This window comes from Pteropus alecto, unplaced genomic scaffold, assembly GCF_000325575.1.
Source record: "Pteropus alecto unplaced genomic scaffold, ASM32557v1 scaffold79, whole genome shotgun sequence".
NCBI lineage: Eukaryota > Metazoa > Chordata > Mammalia > Chiroptera > Pteropodidae > Pteropus > Pteropus alecto.
In genome coordinates this window covers 13,669,428-13,686,601 of record NW_006494612.1, presented here as the reverse complement: position 1 = coordinate 13,686,601, position 17,174 = coordinate 13,669,428, and the positions used below count along the sequence as shown (strand labels likewise).

General features: G+C 35.6%; 2 pseudogenes; both read right to left on the bottom strand.

Moving 5' to 3' along the window:
• Nucleotides 1-1,158: 1,158 nt before the first annotated feature.
• Nucleotides 1,159-1,274, bottom strand: LOC112474327 (annotated as a pseudogene).
• Nucleotides 1,275-5,438: 4,164 nt separating this feature from the next.
• Nucleotides 5,439-5,557, bottom strand: LOC112474404 (annotated as a pseudogene).
• Between the last annotated feature and the right edge of the window lie 11,617 nt (nt 5,558-17,174).

Here is a 17,174-nt window from a genome sequence, read left to right as displayed (position 1 = left end):
TGCTTATATAGGTGGGTACACACTCTCTTCTAAACTGGTCTACCCATTTTTTCGATGTTCACATTTGTCAGTGTCCATAATTCTATGTACTTATATAGTATTGGCTAAAAATGTTATAGGAAATAGAAGTAAGTAGCTAAAAATACCTAAGAGTTTCAAACCTTTAAAATCTTATGCTTTAAAAGATATTATTAACATCTTACCTTTGATATTATTCTACTTCATAAAACTGTTCCCCTGCCACCATCAGTTTCAAAGATAAAAGGTGATTCTGGCCCTAAAGAGTAGTGTCAGGAGAAGGTAGGCTCTCTGACTCTCTAAAAAGTATTGATCTTCAACTTTGAGTTTGCTTCACCCTCCAGTGCCTGTGGATAGGCCTAGAACCACCAGGACTCTGAGACAGGATCATACATTAATAGAGAGGCCAGAGGAGATTGAGATCTCTTTGGAAATCTCTGCCTCTAAAATCCTGAGTGCCTTTTAGAACAGGAACATGAATGAAAGAGAAACTAACTAACTTCTGCTCTTACTAAGTATGTGCCAAGCATAGGTAGGAAGCATTAATGTTTAATGCCATGTCATTCTTATATCAACTCTGTAAGGTAAGATTGTTCCTATCTTATAGATAGTGAATATACATGAAAAAAAATTTACAAATAAATACAGAAAGCAGATAAAAATCAAAATGTCTATAAGGTTTCATGCTGCGAGCTCTGGATTGTTGAATGTGGATTGGTGGTCAGACCAGATGCCAGTATTTCCATTAGGGGCTCACCTCAGCATAACCCACCCAAAGGTGATTCTAATTCTGCAAACTTAACTCCTATCCAAACACCTGTAAAGGGAAATTTTATTCTTTGTGCCACTAGGCTACAGCAGGGGGGACAAAGTAATCTTCCTATCTGTCTCTGAAACACGTGCTTTGTTGCATGGAAGCAGGAAAAGTGCTGAACATATCCTGGACAATCACATAAACTCTACTACCAAAGGCTCTGTCTGATTATAAAACAATTCTCATCTGTAGAAAAGAGTGAATGGTGGGGAGAGAAGTCACTAGTGTTCCTCTCGTGGTGATTCCTTAGTAGAAACATGGGAGCAATTGTCTCTGAATATTGGGATTTCAGATTTTTTTTTACTTTTCTTTTTTATTATTATTTATGCCTACAGCACCTGGTCTTCCTAGGTGGTCTCCCATTCAAGTACTAACCAGGTCCAACCCTGCTTAGCTTCCGAGATCAGACATCGGGCTTGTTCAGGGTGGTTTGGCTATAGACCATGGAACATGGCTCCACTGGGGCATGAACCGAGGACCTTCTGCATGTAAAACAGATGTGCTAACTACTACACTATGAAACCACATCCTGGATTTCAGATTTCTTTATTTATTTAAATATTGTTTGACTATATTATAGTAAATGTGTATTTTACTAAAACTGTAACGAGCATGTCTTCTATTTTGTCTTTCAAAACTTCATGTATCCTTCCAACAGAATGTCTGTTCTGTCCCTATTCCACCTACCTACTACAAAATGCGAATATTTATCATTCAAGACCTAATTGAACTCACCTACTTTTAATTTCTTTTCCCCAAACAATAATAACTGTACCTACTATATACTTTAACTACCTGTTTACTTATTTTTCTTCCAAGTAGAGACAGTAAGGGGACTTTGTCTCCTTCATCTTGTAATTCCCAGGACCAAAAATAGTGGCAGTACATAGCAGCTGCTCGATATATTTTTATTGACCTGAATTGAATATTATTTCCTAGCTGCATGCCAGTGGACTGCTGAACAAGGAAACCAGCTACGCTAAGCAATCAAGGCTCTTACCGTAATTCCACAGGATTTTAGCCCCAGTGGCATAAATAATATCACTTATTCAGATGACTTTCCTTTAACTTGAATTTGGAGAAAGCCAGCATTATTAATATTTCTGAGAACCAGCAGATGGCCAATAGCTCAGAAAACAGGACTTGCCTCCTGATGGAACTTTACCAATACTTTTCCTTCTCAGTATTTGTCTTTCAAACAAAGCTGCTTTCAAGACAGAACTCTCTGCTCTCTGAAAGTACAGAGGCAATTGGCATTCTCCACTGTGTTGTATTTTTAATTAGAGCATTTTAGTATGTTTTTTTTCCTTACACTAAGAAAAAAAAAAAAAAGAAAAGAAAGAAAGAAATCACCCATGGGGCTGAGTGTTTTACAATCTCTTCTTAGCTGAGAGTTGCACTTTTTTAATACTTCAATAAAATTTTATTTTGCCACTTAAAAAAAAAAACTTGTTGAAAAGAATATGCAGATGGCTTGCCTTTTCTGGTAAGCAAGCATGTTTTAGAGGGGCAATATGCCCAGTGATTAGGAAGCCCAGACTCCAAGACCAACTGCTCAGTAACCTGGCTCCACCGCCTTCTTGTCTCACTCTAAGCAAGTTATTTGATCCTATTGAGCCTCAGTTTTCTCATTTGTAGAATGAACCCAACTCATAGCATTATGATGAGATTTAATATTAAGTATTTTTAAAAGTGATTGGAAATAGTAAGTTTAGATTTGTGATCACTAGAAAGTAGGTACTGGTAGCTGTTATTAATATTCTTACCTGGAAAATGTGATTGACCTAATTTGGTATAGTTTTCAAGGGTAAGTTTTTTTAAAAAAAAGAGTTAAATGTTCATAAACTTCATTTTGAACTGCTTATTTCTTCTCTGCTTAAAATGAAAAAGAAATTTAACACAAATTGACAATGGAAAATGTGTTTGTGTGCAGTAGGATCTTGCCTCTGCTCTTCATTGAGAATATCCCCTGTAGTCAATAATATCCTGTTTTATTTTCAGTTTAGTCTCTTCACTGAAAGTTTCCTGCTGTCAATGTAATGGCATAAGTAGTGTCTCATTCTGTCAGTATCAAAATATAGGTACTTTTAAAGAACTACTTTAAAAGTCAGTCTTAAGAATCAATGTATAGTCATATATTTGTGTTAAAACTGGAGATAGTGTGGTCATCAAAAATTCATTGTGAGGTTCGGGGGGGAGTATAGCCAATATGCACTGATGGGTTATTCTCAACCACAGCCAAAAATAAATCCCCCATCTGAATGATTTCCCATATGCTTATACTCTTCTTTAAACTATCCCCGCTTATCTTCTATGTCATCATGCCATGGGGCCTTGTACCGTGCAGAACATACAAAAGAAGAAGGAAAAATAATTGTTTTCTCACCTTTCTATTTGTTCTTTAAGTCACTCTAATCAGATTTATATTGCAATTATGCAACTGATATTGCTCTTGTCAAAGTCCTCAACAACCTCCATCTTACAGTCACCAGTTTTCTCTCTCAATTTCTTGACCTGTCTGAGCCATCGGCAATCCTTGACACAGCTTTCTCTACTTTGTGAAAGTAGTTTAAGTATATAGTAAGTATAGTTATTATTGTTTGGGGGGAAGAAATTAAGAGCAGATGAGTTCAATTAGGCCTCTTAGCTTTCAAAAAACCTCATTCTTCTGGTTTTCCCCCTACCTCAATGGCTTTTCCTTCTCAGTCCCTTTTCTGCTCCTCTTCCTCAGATAGACATGAAATGTGGATGTTTTTCAGAGTTTACTCTTTGGTTTTCTTTCTCTTCTAATTTTATTCCCTCTCTAAGCAATTTCACCTCCTTTCATGGGTATAAAGGTAATGTACCAATGATTTCCAAATTTTTTTTTTTAACTGTCATGGTTTTAAAACACACCCACAAATATTTTGATGCACCTCCTACTAAAAATGGATTATAATTCCACTCCCTTTGAAAATGAAGCAAACCTAATGACTCACTTCTAATAAATGCAGAGACAAAAGCAAAGCTGTGGGATTCCTGAGAAAACGTTAGGAAAGATGACACAGCTTTACCCTGGTTCTACATCTCTCTTGGGATGTACACCCTTGGAACCGAGGCATCAGGTTGCACAGAAGTCAGGCAGCCACATGGATAGGCCATGTGTAGGAGTTCTGGCCCAGTCTCCACAGATGGCTGATGGCCATTATCATCAACCACCAGACATGGGAGTAACTGAGATTTTAGATGATTCCAGCCTGCAGCCTTCCAGCTGCCCCAGCTGATGCCAAATGAGGCAGAAACAAGCCCTACTCATCAAGCCCTGCTCAGGTTGCAGGTTTGAAACAAAACACACATTGCTGTTGTTTTAAGTCATTAAGTTTTGGGAACTTTATTATTCAGCAATGGATCATCAGAACACTATCTAGACCCTTCCTCTTCCTCATACTCCAGAACCTACCCTCTCAATATTTCTACTTCAATATATTATAGGAAATTCAACTTTATGTGGCAAAAATGACTCATGATTTTCACCACAAAACTGATTCTTCTTCCTTTCTTCCATATCGTAGTCAGAGCACCACTACTCAGTTCATTGTTCAGGCAAAAACCTGGGAATCATACTTAAATAAGTATGCACTGGGTACTGTTACAGGAAGGAAATGCCGATCTTTTATAACAGCCTGCAAGTAAATCTGCCTCAGAGAGAGCTTTATCCTTATTAAACCGCACAGTAAGTAAAACTGCCTTCTTTTCTAGAATGATACACTATTTCTGTCTTCTAAAGCTATTTGCTTTGCAACTACTTTGAAAAGATAGCCTGGGGTGGGGGAAACTGTCAGTGTCTCTGCTCACAAAACTTGCAGAAATGCAAAAGACTTATGCAGAATTTTTTCTTGTATGAACTGAATATTGTGTCCTCCCCCGCCCCCCGCCAAATTTATGTGTTGAAGTTTTAACCTACAATGTGTTGGCATTTATGGGGCCTTTCAGATGTAATGAGGGTTAAATGAAGTCATGAGGGTGGGGCCCTCATGACAGGATTAGTGCCCTTAGAAGATACATCATAGAGCTTGCTCTCTCTTTCTGAGTGAGCACAAAGTGGAGGTCACGTGAATACACAGAGAGGTGATGGCCATCTACAAGCCAAGATAAGGGCCCTTAGGATGAAGCCTATTTTGCTTGCATCTTGATCTTGAACTTCTCAGCCTCCAGAATTTGAGAAATAAATTTCTGTTGTTTAAGCCACCCAGTCTATAGTATTCTGTTATGGCAGCCTGAACTACAACATCTCCCAAGAGATACGTCCTTTGTACTGTCTTTTTTATGAAGAATATTTCTTTTTCTTTTATCTTAATTGAGATACAATTGGCACAAGGCATCGTATAAGTTTAAGGTGTATAATGTGTTAATTAGATACATTTACATATTGCAAAATGATTACCACCATAACATCACCACCATCTCTATCTTGTCACATAATTATCATTTATTTTTTGTAGTCAGAACATTTAAAGTCTTTTCTTTTAGCAACATTTAAGTAAATTATGCAGTATTATTAGGTATAATCACTATGCTGTACATTAGATCTCCAAATTTGTTAATCTGAAGTATTTTTTTTTTTTTACGCCTACAGCACCTGGTCTTCCTAGGTGGTCTCCCATCCAAGTACTAACCAGGCTTGACCCTGCTTAGCTTGCGAGATCAGATGGGATCGGGTATGTTTAGGGTAGCATGGCCATAGACTGAAGTATTTTTCTTAACACAAATAGCTAATAAAAATATTTTGTCAGATAACGATCAGAAAAAAAAAAAAAATACCATTACCACAGAAATGTTAAGATAATATTACCCGAAATGAAGTAAAATCTCAATTTTAATTGACTATTGGCTATTTCGTATTTTGCTTTGTCATTTTAAAACAAATATGTTTTTATCACATAACAAGAAATCTAGAAATAGTGTAGAACTGATATAATGGTTCATTTATGCATCAGAGACCCACACTCCTGTTATTTTTCTTTTCTGCCAACCTTAATGTGTTGGTAAGATTTGGTACAAAGCATTGGTCCAGCCACAGATTGTGATGACAGGAAACAGAACTTGATCAAGAGTCAAAATGTTGGTGCTCTCATTTAGCACTAATGTCAGTTTTGCCAAGCCATCTTATCTCCCTAAACCTCTTTATATTAAATTGTAAAATAGCAATAGTGGTATTATTCACCCTCTATACTTCAAAGAGTTACTATGAGGACCACAAATGCAAATGTTGGCACAAAGCTGACTGGAGTCTTAAGCAGAATTGATTTCTTTTTTTCATAGATTATTTATTATCTAAATTATAAAGAAACACATACAGTAGTTTTATAATATTGCAATTTGATAATTATCAAGTGACCAAAGAGAAATCACAAATCTATTGCATGTATAGCTATCACTTATCTATTCTCATCCTCCAGCTGTGTGTACTGAAGCCACATCAAAGTATTTGAGAAGTTCCATGAAATTTTAAGCTTCTTGGACTTTACACAAGCTGGTCTTTCTATTGACAATATTCTGTTTCTTCAATTCTATACTTAGTATTTAGTCTTTGAGTCCAGGTTAAGTATTGTCTCTGGAATCCCTTTCCTAGGTTCCTTGAACCAACTGGGTTCTTTCATGGTGCCCCATTTGGTGGATATTGAAGCGTTTTACCTTTGCTTACATGTGTATCTGTTTATCTCACTGAGTCTCGAATACTTTGATAATTAGAAGTTACATTTCATTTACCTTAGAATTCCTAGTACTAGGAGTGTCTGACACTTATTAGATGTTTAAATTATATTTAATGGAAAAAAAAAAAAGGAAGAAGGGAGAAGGGAAAAAGTGGGAAAGGAAGAAGGGAGAAAAGGGGAAGGGAAATTTCTCAAAATTTAATATTGTTTTTGATATGCATTCATCATGCCATTACGGTTAAGCATGTGGACTCTGGAGCTAAATGACTGAGTTGAATTCTAGCTCAGTACCCTCTTAATTGTAAACCTTGAACATATTATTATCTTTGCTGTGCCTCATATTCCTCATCTATAAAACAAATATAATGTTAGTAGCTACTTGATAGGGTTTTTGGGAGGATTAAATGAATCCGCCCACGCAAACTGTCTATTAGAACTATGTCTATTCATTCAGTAAGTACTAGCCATTGACTTTAACATTGATGCAACTCCCTCTGATACCAAATAATATGTGATGACTAATCACAGCTTCAGAGATCAATGATTTTTCTGAAAGAATTTTTGAGATATTTCTTGTTAATGCATATTTTGATCAGTCAGCAAGCTAACCTTGTTAAGAGAAAGTTGTAGAGAATATGATTACATATTTTGGGAAAGCTATCTTTTGTTTGTACTGTTAATTGTGCTTATTGTGACATAGAATTCTCCAAGTATATTTTCGCTTTTGCTATGTGTTATTTCACTCTTCCTGGAAAAAAAATATCCTGCTGGGACTCATGGGAAAACTAAAATTCCACATCTTTTACTGGGCTTTCCTGGAGATCACAGTAATTTGAAAATTAGTGCAAAACTCTTGGTTGGATATTTAGTTTGACCTAATCCCTCTCATAGGTAATAAGTAAGGTAGGAAATTTAAAATGTAGACATTACAACAGATGATGGATTTTATTATTTAGATTTTTGTCTAATTTTTCTAGGCACAGATAATTGAAAAAATACATATATGTTTTGAACTGGATCACTTAGGCACATAGATTAATGCTTGAAAACACTTAGCTTGAAAACACTACTCATTACTGCAGCCTTGACTTCATGCCAGGAACCTGTGTCATTTTATTTTAAACAGCCACCAACGGTCATCTTTCAATTGATCTGGCATTGACCTCTGAGTTGCCATAAGTTTTTCATTTCCTAATGAATATCCTAGGCTGTGCACATTTTCACACAGGAACCCTAAGTGGAAGGTAAAACGTGCTCCATGACACTGTGTCATTGTCTGGAGAAGGATGTTAATTCTTTACAAACATTCCCATGGAGAAATCTGACCTCCGTTCATCACAAACAGGAACTTTTTTCTTTTTCTTTTTTTTTTTTTTAACTGGAAGCTAGGGTGAGAGAGGAAATGATGTCGACTTCTGGGAGAAGTGATGTTGGAAGTCCAGTTTGCTGGCTCTCGGAACAATTATGGGAAGCCTCACAGAGCGTGGCCTTTTTACTCAGAATAATGCAAAGCACTTCCACTCCTCTGCGGAAACAACAGTTCAAAGACAGGACACAGAGTCCCTAAACTTTGGCAGCTTTTAAATAGTGGTTGTTCTCCCCCGCTTCCCACAACTGCTAAACTGAAAGAGGACTCTCCATGTAGGTAAACTGATGTGATATGGATCCTGTTTATATCTCACCATGCTATTTGCCTTGGGAAATGAAATAGACTGGCTTATCTTGGTCCCTCTCATTTATGCAATAAATATGCACTCATTACTTTCTCTGCATTGAGCTAGGCAGTGGGGACACAAAAATGAGTAAGACACTCTGCCTTCAAGAAACATATAATCTAGACAGACACATAAATTGAAAAGCACATCACTCAGGAAAGCAATTAGGCAATATGTAATCAAATTGCTGTGAGCAATTGTTGTCTATGCCGAAGAAAGTCTCACCTAAGCTCTTGAGAGCTTCACAGAAAATTGGAGGCAATATAGCTTCTATCATCATGGAAGCACACTATGAGATGCTTTGACACAGTTAGAAACAAAGAATTAGATTTAACAAAGTAACATGAAAGCATCTTTAAAACATATACTGCTGAGTAAGTTTAAAAATAGAAAACAGAAAAAAAAATCTATAACAATACCATACATGTAAACTGAAATACATGCACACTGAGTAACAATGCTCATTTACTATACAAATAAAAGGATAATGAAAACACATTTAAACAATGTCCTTTGGTGTGGAATTTTATGGCTATGAAGATGGTCAATTAAAAGGGATTAAATAAATAAGTAAATAAATAAATAAATAAATAAATAAATAAGACAAGAGCTGTCTTTGTAGGTTATTGATGATTATGTGACATAAACTGAAGAGCAGAAGTAATTTAATCCTCGGCCAAATTCCAAAGTGAATAAGAATGGAAAAAGGCTAATTATAGTACAAAGCAATAAGTGTGCTTAGAATGGAATGTTATTGCAGAGAGGGTTAATAAAATCGGCTTTAGAGATCCAGGAAAATGTTTTAGAGAAGGTGACATCTAGATAGCCTTAGACACACAATCTGATAGCTGTAGCCATTTCCTTTATCATACATTGGCTTGTCCTTGCCCTTGAAGCTGAATTTAACTTTATAGTTTAAGAAACATTCCTCCCTAATAATACTGAAGATATTTCATCTTATTCATTCCAAAGTGAGTGCTACTACTGAAGATTAGGAAATAGAAATTCAAAGATTAGCTGGTTTTGTCATCTCACCTCAATTTACATTGTTGAGATAGAGAGCACACACTGTGCCAAGAGCCCATTCTCTCAAACTGCAGCTGCCTCTGTCTCATGCAGGGACTCTGAGGCATAAATCTATGCTGGTTATCCTGTTCCAATTTTGTGCTCTAGGCTCTTGCATGTTTTTGTTTGTTTGTTTGTTTGTTTTTATTGTAAGACACAGCTGTGCATTTCTCTTCCAACAGTTAGGTCTCTGGCTTACTCTATCATGTTCTAGCCAGCTGAGACATACTGTTTAATTCCTTTGTCTCTCTGGGATGTGTGTACCTGGTTCTGCTTAGAGTCTTTAGGAACTCGAATCTTGCCATGGGCTAGCCACAGAGCAGGTCTGCTGCCTGAGGCTAATAGTATGTCATGGACAAATCCACCTAGTCCTCCTTGCTAGATCTCCTCCTGGCCTCTTGCCTTTTGATTTTGATCAACGCAAAACTTTTTTTCACCATAGCATCATAGTGACCGCTCTGTCATTCTGGCCTTTTCCTCGTATTGTGATGCTGGGGACACCCTTGAACGTATCTGATACAAGCTGGTGGGAGAGGCATAGTATAAGAGGTTATGCAATGGGTCCCAAAGCCAGGCTTCCTAGGTGCAAATTCAGATGTTCAACTAATTCGCTGCACAGGCATAGACAGGTTATTTAGCTTCAGTGCATGTGCATGGAGAGAGGAATATTATGTCTTAGGACCCAGAGTTTTTCTAAGCATTACAATAATTGGTATGTGCAACTTATAGCAATATCTAGCATGAAACAAGTGCTCTGGAAATGCTATCTATGCTGTTATTATCTCCAGATTTTGTTCTCCTTGGGATGCTCATCTCATTGTAGCCACTTCTGGCTCTGGTAATAAGCAGGGGGAAAAAAATAGATGACTTTTTTTTTTTTTTAACTAAAAAGAATTGTTTGGGGGATAATGAAGTGCAGTATAGTGGGAACAGCCTAGAATGTGATTTCAGGTGACCTGGTAGGTCAAAGTCACAGCTGTCCCTTCCTCACTGTGTGGTGCTGGGGAAGTTTATCTCCCATGGCCCTTTTCCCGGTTTATGAAATGAAAATAATAACAACCTCTACCTCTCAGCATAATGGTGAGGATTCAGCAAGGTAAATCTTGTGAAAGTACTTTTGTAAATAGTGTCATGCTAATATTTGTTACTCTTGTTATTACCTTCAATCATTTGTTTCATGCCATTAGAAACAATATCACAATACTTGTTGTAGGGTCAATGAGTGATAACCTAAGTTAAATATTCAAGAAACAAAGTTGATCTTTGACGATGTTTAAGCCTCACATTTGGAATTAATTGGCCCAGTTCATTGTGACTCCACAAAAAAAAAAATCTGGGCAAAGCTAAGTTGATTACTAAAATAATATCTTTTAAATGTGAAAAACAAGCAACACACATTTAATTTTTTCTCTTCTATTTCTCTTTCACAAGTTACTTACTCTTCATCAGTTAATAAAATCAAGAATGCAAAACAACTAAAAATGAAGACTTTCCTAGAATGTACAATGGCTATATCAATGGCTAGGATTACAACAATCCTAGGAAGTAGAAGATATAGTGTTAGAAGACATACCTTGGTAGAGATGGGACCCAAGGGAACAGGAATTTCTATCAATATTAACTGGTTAATTAATACTGAATTGAGGGATAGAAGCCAGGTGGCTGGACTTTTACTATATACAGAGAAGAAAATCTAGAGTTCTTTTTCCAAATAAATCAAGAATAATTTATATTTATTAGCCCCAACTCTTTGCAAAGCAATAAGCAGAATATAGTAAATAGATATATATGTATTATTTTCAAAGGGAGATGAGGATATAGAGGGCATCATGTTTCATATTAATATCTACTCAGGTATTGTCTTTCTCTACTGGAATATATCATATTGCATTCAAGCATTACCCCAGGTTCACTAAAATGCATTCATTTCCCACATAGATCTATGCCTGGAATCAATCCCTGTGTCCTCCCATGCCCTAAGCCATTTTTCTCAGATGAATTTATGAAACCTAACCAATATGGGGTTACAGAAAGGAAAATCATGGCAGCTCTTTAACATGAAGCATCTGTGAGTGTGAACCATGGACACTAGGACGTTAATCTGATCAATGCCCTTTTATTATGAGTATTTAGTATTAAGTATTTTGGTAAAGTTTAGTTTCCAACTGCTAAATAACACTTTTAAGTTCTATGTCTTCTCACATCCTTATTTATAGAAACACAGTAAAACAGTGCATGTATATGGATATGTTTGTTAGAGTCAATTGAATATTGAATCTAAAACCCATAACTGCTTTAGGGATTCAATGAAGAGATCATATTTTACCAATTAACTCAATATTCACCCAATGTACTCCTGCTCAGAGTTTTGTCTAATCATTATATTATTTTTCTTCTTTTCATACATAGTTTTCAAACTAAAGTGTTAAAGTCTGAACAGTGTTTTACCTGAATATTAACATGTAGGGACAATGACAAATGAGAGTTTCTTACATTCTTAAAAAAAATCTAGCGGACTCAGGAGCCAGGTTCAAAGTCAATCTTTGTCACTTATCAGCTGTGTTACCTTGCTTGAGCTTTGTAAACAATCTGTGCCTCAGATTCCATAATTGTGGACTGAGAATGATAATATTATTTACCTTATAAGATTATTATATAGAATGAATGAGTCAATATGTATAAATCATTTAGAATGATTCTTAACACATAAGTCTAGTAAGTCCTAAATAATAACACATATATGTGTGTATATATATGAGTAAGCATTCATATATGTGTGTATATATATTATATATGTCAATAAAGAGACTATGACATCAGATTATTCAATATGTCTCACTGAACTTCAAGCAGTCATGAACCTATACATTATAAATTCTTAGTTTCTTCTAAAATTTGGTCTTTTAAAAACTGTTTAAATAAACAGTACAGCTGAAAATTTCTGATTTGTTGTTATATTTAATGTTAAAAACTGAAATTTATATTTAATTCCTTATTACTATAATATATAAAGTTTAGATATCATCTTAAGCAAACTCAAATTGAACAAAGTTCTTATCCAAAAATAGAACCTTTAGCTAGTCTTTAAAAATTTTAGTGAGGTAACCGTTGCAGCATAGTTTAGTGTATAGAACATTGGGATGAATTCCTGTATATTTTATGTCCTTTTTATGGCCCCTACTAATCCACTGTAAAAAACAACAAGTTCTCCCTCGCTTTCTTAATCTATTCAGTCAACATGCTGTTCCTGCATCTAGAATGTTTTGTATCAGTCTCTTTTCCTCTTGTTGTTCTGACACTTGTTCTAGTATAGATTCTGATCATTTGCCGTATGAGTTATTTCAACAACCTCTTCCCTCTCTCTAATCCATGCTATTGCATGGTCACAATTTATCTTTCTTACACACCAACCTAATCGCATGACTGTCCCTTTAAAAATTCCAGTTTCTCCCTGTTGTCTCTAAAGTACAAAATCTAAAACCTGCAGCATGGTACACGAGGTCTATAAAAAAATCTCTAATTTACCTTTTCCTTTCTGTCTCAACGCCACTTTACTCTCTTTCATGCCCCTCCCCAACCTGTCACTACATAAAACTAGTCACCATTCTCTGAACACACTATGCACTCTTAATATCTCCATATTTTCTACTCACGTCGCTTCTTCTGCATCTGATGCCCTCTTTCTTACATTTAATTTAGGAGAATCTTAGTCGAACTTTAAAACTCAGTTTAAAATGACTGTTTCTCTAAAAACTGCCCCTAAATCCCTTCTGAACTCCCGTATCACTTCGCATATGTATTTCTTATAACAATTGGTACTGTAATTGATTGCTTCACCTATTTGTCTTCCCCACACCCTATAAATTGAAAGGGCCAAGCATGCCATAAACATTTTGTAACCCCAGAGTCCATATTAACCTGGGTCATAGAAGAAGTTTAATCAGGGCATATGTGTGTATGCCTGTGTGTCTCTGTGTGTTTTAATAAAGTACCAGTTTCAAGAGGCTGCATCTCTTTGGATAAACCTCTTAGTTTCTCTTAGTTCTTTAAAATGATGAGACTATGTAATAGGCCTTTCCTGACTCTGAAATTCCACGATTTATAAAAATAAGAAAGAAAATAATTGCAAACACAGAGAATAAAAACGTTCTGTAAGCTTAATGCCTACAAATGTTCCTATGTGTAAATAAGCCAGTATTAACATGTTTCAAGTAATTACCTGAACAAGTTAATACCAACTAGAGGTTTATTCATTATACTTTTTAAAATTTGAAACCTTTCCATGAATTTAGGAAAGAAGCGAGGAAGGAAAAGGGGGACTATATGGGATAGTGGAGAGACTGAGGGCTTGAATATCAACTAGAGTGCTATTTTAAATGTTCATTTGTAGGATGATTGAAGTTTGAGAAGGGTGAAAATTGCATTTGGAAGGGAAGATCTAAGGACACTAGGCTTCCACATTCTATAGAATGCTTTCCTTAATTACATCAGATATCAGCGAATATGATCCTCAAAAGCTATGACTGGCAAGTATCTTCTTTCCAAAAAAGCTACAGATATTGAAAAAGTGTGTAAGTTTTTGTTTGACTTGAACTAGAAGATAGAAAATAAATTGTAAGAAGTTATAAATGACTCCAGATAAGACTCAGTGAAGTTTCCATTAGATTTTCCAATTAATTTAGGGTTCATAACAGTAACAAAATTTTTTTGCCAAACCACAATGAAATTTTAGATGTAGAATTTTTAACATCTTATTTTATGATCAGATCCAAAATATTATAAATGATAGGTCAATTTGATACACTATTGTTAACTATTGTTGTTACCCTCAAACCAAAAATAACCTAGTCCGGAGAAACAAAACTGAGTTCAAGGGTGTTTCTTTGCATACTCTTATTGTCAAAGCATTATGATACTTTCACTGAAGAATACTAAAAAACTGGAGACTGGATGAACATTGACCCCAGAGAAGACAAAGGTAACACACAGACAACAAATAGATAACATAAGCAAAGCCAAAATAACATACCACAAACACTCCACAAGTGCCAAGAAATACAAAGCCCGGAGCTGACCTCATAGGAGGTAAGTTAGTCTGGGAAGGCGGTGAGGAGAATAGGAGCCTCTAGCAAAGTCTTGGAGGAAGCGATGCTCAGGTCATGCAGCTGAGGAATGAGGACCTTCTAGACAGAGTAACAACCTTAGCAAAAGATCCAGAGATAATGCTGGACCATATGTGTGCAGAAGTTGCAAGTAGCTTGATTAAAGGGAATAGACTCTGAAATGTAACTTGGAAAGAGATAGGCAAGAATTCGTTTGGAAGATCATTGGATAAATTAACATTTAGTCCAAGCAGTGGAGGAGAGCCAGAGACTTTATAAAATAAACTTTTCATCTCTGCACTCCTATAATCAAGAATGTAGTCTAAGTTCCTTAGTGGATATTATTGAAGATTTCAGCTCCTCAGTTCAGCCTTCAAAGTTCTCCAGAGAAATCTGAATACCTATCCTAGCATTCAAGACCCTTCATAATATGTATTCAACTTACCATTCCAGTTCAATACTCTATTTTTCTCTGATATAAACCTCCCACACAGCTGAGGATATTTCTTTTACATAAGAATATGCCTCTGAGTATTTCTGCCATTGCTTTCTATTTTCACTTCTATCTGAAATGTCTTCCTCACTCTAATCATTCTGTATCCTCTTCATCCTTCATGGTCCAGCAAAGTTCGACATCTTCCATGAAGCCTGCTCTCCAGCCCACAGCAATTTCTACCCCTGTACATTTTTGTTGTGTGCTTATTGTTTATAACACCTATTTAGCACTATTTATAACACATAAGTCTAGTCATTCAATAAATGTTACCTATTATTAAAGTTTCCCACCTGAATTCCTTCATTAATAATTGAATGTTTATCCCCCATCAGAGAAATCTTTCCTTATTCAATTCACCATTTAACTTTTTTCCATATCTCTTGGAAATTAGTATCTTACCTTTTCTTTAACAGACCATGTCTCTTCTTTCGAAATAATCTTGTTCTCTTAAGGTTCACACTATAACATTTTACTACTCACTATCTACCTAGATGCCATTGCCTAGTGATATCTGGGCCATCTTCCCTTATTCACTGAAAACCTGAGCATCTGGCTCACTTTCTTCTTCTCCAACACTATTATGGTCATTATTTTTGGCAAATCCCACACTCTCATAGAAACAGACCTGATATTCTCACTTCTCAATTATCTCACCTTCCTTCTAAAGCTTTATTCCTTCTACCCCCATTTGGCCACTGACTCTCGTGCTTATACATGTGAACTTGGCACATATTCTCTGAAACAATTATTCCAAACAACTAATTCTGACCATTACTTCTTATTTTTTCCAGTTGAATTATTGTGGGTGTCCCACTCCAACAATTATTTAGTTCCACTGGAGCTCATTTCTATTGACTCCACCAACAGCCCCCTCACATGCCCTCACTTTCCTCCTTAACCCAACACAGATTTCATGTTGCCTCAGTGATATTGCTCCTTTGCATACACTTTCAATTCTCTTGCCCTTTTATTTTTCTACTGTAACTTCTTACAAAACCCCAAGTCAAGTTAAATCCTATTTATCACCTACCAGAGTAATCGATCATGGCTAGAGAAAAACATACAACCATGCTTAGATTTCATTTTAATTTTGTGACCCAAAATATCCTGGGAACATTAAACATTCCCTGGAAATTTTACTATATTTTCCTGACAAAATTGCTTTTCCACTACCCAAAATAAATTTATACTATCTCCTCTCTGCCTCCCTAATACCGCCCATTCCTTGTTTCTTACATGACTGACAAAAAAAATGTAATACACAAAAACCCATCTTCTGTCAAATCTAACAATCCTACTGCATCTGTGTTTATAACTCTGCCTTTTCTCCTATTACACTGGATGTTATTAAGACAGGCAAAACTCTCTTCTTGTCACTATATCTCATCCTCTCTTACCTAATCAAGATTTTTGTTTCTACAATTATTTCTCCTTATGCCCTGTATCATCAGTTTCCCGTTTTATAGTCTATAAACAGATTATGTTCTTAAATATATTTGTACATGTAAATAGATATGCATATACTCAAATTTCTCTCTAGCTCCTGTTCTATTTCTTTGTTCTACTGTACAGAAAAGCTCCTCAAAACATGTGGAATACTTTTAGACTGCAGAGAACCACTAAAGATTTTTGTGTTGGCAGGTGGCATGTTCAAGTGAGTTTAATAATGCAAGAAAAATCACTTTGAAAATTGTAAAATTTGACCTGTATATAAACATTAATGTTTTTGATAAAGATGAAAAAGTGATAAAGTTTAAAAATCAATGGAAGTCAGCAGGGACACAAAATAAAGTGAAGAGAGAAAATAGAGAAAGAGACACAGATGAGCAGAAACAAGACACTGGCAATAGAAATATGTAACATTAGATGAGCAAGTGAGACTGTAAAAGGAGATCAATAGAATTTGTATTTAAATATTTTCATTCAGCACTCATTTGACAAATATTAATTCAATACCTAACAGGTAGCTTCTTGTTTAGGTAGTGATTAGTTGATAAACAAGGAAATTAAGTCTCTACTTTCATAAAGCTTAAGTGAAATAGTGATAATAAATAAACATGTAAATAAAAATATAATTTTAAATAGTAATAGTATGAAGAAAATGAAGCAGCTAAAAAGATGGAAAATTATGAGCAGAGGAGAGAGCTTTTTTTCATAAAGTGTTTAGAGGAGACTCACTGATGAGATGGCAAACCTAAAAAGATGAAAAAGATTGACACATGCAAAAATCCAGGGAAGAAAATTCCAAATAGAAGTAATAATAGAAGTATA